We start from the raw sequence: 4,548 nt of genomic DNA, 5'->3' as shown, positions 1-4,548 counted from the left end.
GAAGCAAGTATTGCAAGAATTATAAGAGAACTGAATTCTATTCCAGCACATTGCCACCTTTTCTGACAAGTTTTTCCTAATACCCAACCTGAATCTCCCCTGGCATGACTTGAAGTTATTACCTTTTGTCCCATCATTAGTTACCTTGGAAAAGAGGCTGACCCCCTGCCTCACCACAACCTCCTTTCAGGCAGTTATGGAGAGCCATAAGGTCTCCCCTGAGCCTCCTCTCCTCCACTCTGACCAATCCCAGCCTCATTTCCCTCAGCTGCTCCCAGTAAGTTCTGTGCTCCAGGCCCTACACAGCTTTTGCCCTTCTATGGACACACTCCAGGGCCTAATGAAACTGAAAATAGTGATTTCAGAAGCATCAGATGGTTCCGAAGTAGTTAACAGTGAAGTAGCCTTAAAAAGCTCTAGAAGGTCACATCTAAATTGCATTCTCCTCTTGCTTCTAGAGAGTGGTAATGGTAGACAACCGTTCTTCTGCTTGGAGGAGGCTCTCAGGAGGCCTTACCAGAGCTGTGATGCTATAATCTCTTCCTATCACGTCACAGGCATCAAGATATTTAAGTATGCATTAGTATTCATATATATACAGATACATTTATTTCATTAGTCCCAGGAAAACAAGAAAATCTGGTCTCGTGTATATCCTGTATACCATCGTGTAGATGACCCAGCAAGTATCCTAAAATACAACATGCCCTCACAGCTGCTTTGTGTGCACCCAGTGCCAAGAAAAGGACCCTTCCTAGCCATCATCTACTACTGAATGTGGAACTTTTCCAGATGTGACTGTCCCACATTAATTAAGTCAGTATGGTACTTGGCATCGAAAGATCAGGCACACATGACCCACTGTTGCCCCTGATCACATCACATGGTGTTTAATCAGGCCCACCCTAAGTTTCAGGCATTCCTTTTCATCATGTTTCAGAGCTTATCTAAAGCTGAGGCAGGCTTAAATGCCAGCTGTTTGGATGCGGACAAGCACGAGCTGTAGCATAAGCATGAGGCTATTACTAGAACAAAGCATAGAATCTAGATTTCTGGTCACCAGCTCCATTCAGTTGAAGGGCTGAATAAGAGGGTTAAGAACTAGATGGTAACACATCTTCATCCCTGTGTTAGCAATCATGGATGACAATTAACAGTATTTGTTCTTATAAAGTACAAAATGAAGAAAAACACAGAAAGCTGAGGAAAAAAATTGAAATACTAAAAGTTATGACAAGAAGCTTATTCTTGTAAGAACTCCCCAGAAAGCAAATATTTCCATGATACGGCCACAGCTACTACTATTGGAGTCAGCTTTATTAACATATCAGGACATTTCTCCATAAGAAGAAAACCCAACACAAAGAGCTATTTGAGCCTTACCATCAATGACAGTAAATACCAATGAGTGATTCTGGTGGTTTATCACAGTTATAAGCTGTAACTCCTGTTCTCTGTTTCCTTTCACTGGATCTGTTCTGCCTACCATAAACTTCCATACATCATAAAAACCTTGATTTAAGTAACAGCTTAAATACTTGAAGAGCTTCAGTAGCTAGTAAAAACTGAAGTGGTTTTTTTTTTTCCTGAGATTCTTCAGCTGACTTTTTTGTACAATCAAGTTTTCTTAAATGCATTCCTCCTTCTCTGAACTTGCAAACCTCATTTAAGCACATCTTTTCTGCCTTAATAAAGAAACAGAATTCATGTATTTGTCAGCAAGTTCTTTGAAAATCTTGTTAAAGCAGTATTTTCTGGTAAGGGTTAACAGAAGGTTATAGAATATGTTCTTGTTCTCAGGTTGGGACAGGAGAATTATATAAGAATCTGAGTAAAGCAATTGGGTTGCAAGTAAATGATTATTTTCTTCTTTTTCTTCAGGTTGCAAATGCTCAACATGCAGCAAGAGGCTTTGGAAACGAGAATAACATGCAGAATTGTTTGCTTTTGGGAAGCAATCATAAATATGGTTTATATTACATCAAGCTCATTAAAATTATTTGTTCAGCTAGATACAGTACCCTGATTAGCAAGTCCTGTTAGTCACTGCAATAGCTCAAATGAACTGGAATTAGTATAAATCCATTACTAATAAATGATATGAGAAAAAATAACTGCAGCACAGACTGCAGCACAAAAGTTGTTTTTACAACATACAAGCTAGCAAAATGAAGGGTTTCTAAATTAGCATGTGAAAACCTGGAAAAACTCAGAAGTATCTGAAAGAGCTAAAAATAAAGATAAGCGAGAAGTGTGATCATAGATGACATTCAGTAAATACATATTCACAGAATCATAGAATTATCAAGGCTGAAAAAGACTACCAAGATCAACTAGCCCAACTGTCAACCAATCATCACCATGCCCACTAACTCATTGTGTACTGAAGGACTCAAGCATTACCAAATTCCTCAGTGAAAACACCTGTTTTAAGCAAACTGTCACAAAAATGAAAATAGACAACTAATATTTAAGATACTGTAAGGCCATGTATTTTTTGTTTCAGTTCTGACCTACTTAACACTCAAAAGTTACAAGTGGGTGGGTGTGACTATGAAGGTGGATGTAAATAAATTTGGGAAATGGAAAAATAACCTGGAGAATGACTACAGAATTTACAGATAGAATACAACACAGACAGTACTTCCTATGTGAATTGAGTGAAGCAGTGGTTGATAGAAAAATAATACGCTATCACATAATTTGAAACAAAAAATACAAGGTTCGCCATTCTCATTTCTCAATTAACTTCACTTTGCAATAAGACCTTGAAGTTGTTTCAGTGAGATGTTTGGGAACTGTTTTATGATAAATAATAAAATATTATGAGCTTTACAGGAAAGCCTACACAATAAGAAACATCTAGAGCAAAGGTGAAGGTTTTCCTCATCGCACCAACAAACACTACTGCTTCAAAAGCATTATATATGTAAGCCTTTTGTGCTCTCTCATGGTCTCCATATATCATTTGCACTGGAACTTTGGCTTATCTTATAAATGATTAGTCTTTATGGCTTCACTGAAAGTAGAAACGCTCATATTGAAAATGAACCCTAACAAGACTTTGGCATAAGGGGACTTCTCTGCACAATGAGGACTACAAACTGAAAACATACATCAATACCATTTTAAAAATTTAGCTTGGAAGAACACTGCAATATAGCCTGCCATTTTTTTACATTTTCTTTAACTCTCCTCCATACATGCACTGATAATTTTGCTTTGCAATTAGACAACGTTCATCAATAAAACACTCTTTCATTTGAAAAAAAAAATAATTTTAGAGCTAGGAGTGTGCCCATTTTCAGATATCATGCATTAAAAAAAATGGTTCCTAGGCAGCAACTGTGTACACAAAGTATTAATGTGGAGTGGAGTAGTTTAAAAATAAAGCCTTGGATGGAATTTTTACAGTATCTGAAAAAGCAAGCAGAGGGGAAGGAGGGGGCAGAGGTTGGAAAAACACTAAGTCCTGCCCATCTTAGATCACAATGATTAATGGTATGGAAATGTTAATGCAACTCAGAAGTAGTCGTATCACATGGAAATTTAGAAAAATAAATATCAAATTATTTCTAAGAAATTGCAATCATTAATAATCTTAGAGCTCACTTGGAACCTAAGATGCATAAGGAAAGGTATTTGACACTGATGGTATTGATTAGACTGCATAATCGAAAGTTTCACACACCATCCATGCTCCAGCTACAAAAGAAATCACCGACACCTAACTTTCAGTAAGGATAAAATAATTTTTAAGTGGGCACGTAATTTTTGCAAGTGTTCTTGCCAACACCAGTGTAAATCAAATTAAATCATAAGCTACTTAATCCCTCACTCCACAGAGGATTTCTTTGACATCCATGCAACATTTTGTTGTTTTGTTTTGTTGGTTTTTTTTTTTTTTTTGGTAAGTCTTCATATGTTAGGATTCTTCAATACTTTTAGCAGTACTTATTATTATTACTAGTATTACAGAATCACAGAATCACAGAATTGTAGGGGTTGGAAGGGACCTCTAGAGATCATCGAGACCAACCCCCCTGCCAAAGCAGGTTCCCTACACCAGGTCGCACAGGTAGACGTCCAGGCGAGACTTGAATATCTCCAGAGAAGGAGACTCCACAACCTCCCTGGGCAAGCCTACAGCACCCGGTATTCCCAGGAGGTCTCCCATCTAAGTACTAACCAGGCCCGACCCTGCTTAGCTTCCGAGATCGGACGTTGCCAGGGTGGGATGGCCGTAGACAATTACTATTAATTAAAATGAACATATTAACATATGAACATATAACTATTAGACATTACTATTAGTAATAGTTAGATTGCTGCTGCACAGTCCTGCTCCCTCTACCATGGAGCAGAGCAATGAAAGTAGAGAAACTAATGATATTAGTTAAACAATTAATGTTCCAAACACATTTAAGACATACTTAATGAGGCAGTATAAATTAAGATTGCAACAGCAGCTACTATGTTAAAAGACAAGTGAATATAGAACAACCTGCTCTATACATGCAGGCAAAATAGTCTTACAAACAGAAATCA

General features: G+C 37.5%; 1 pseudogene; it reads right to left on the bottom strand.

Annotated features, from left to right (window-relative positions):
• Positions 1-4,140: 4,140 nt before the first annotated feature.
• LOC116216631 (5S ribosomal RNA) lies at positions 4,141-4,249 on the bottom strand (annotated as a pseudogene).
• Between the last annotated feature and the right edge of the window lie 299 nt (positions 4,250-4,548).

Source organism: Meleagris gallopavo, chromosome 4 (assembly GCF_905368555.1).
Source record: "Meleagris gallopavo chromosome 4, MGAL_WU_HG_1.1, whole genome shotgun sequence".
Lineage (NCBI taxonomy): Eukaryota > Metazoa > Chordata > Aves > Galliformes > Phasianidae > Meleagris > Meleagris gallopavo.
Note: the sequence above shows the minus strand (reverse complement) of the source record. Positions and strands in the feature narration are given on the sequence as shown.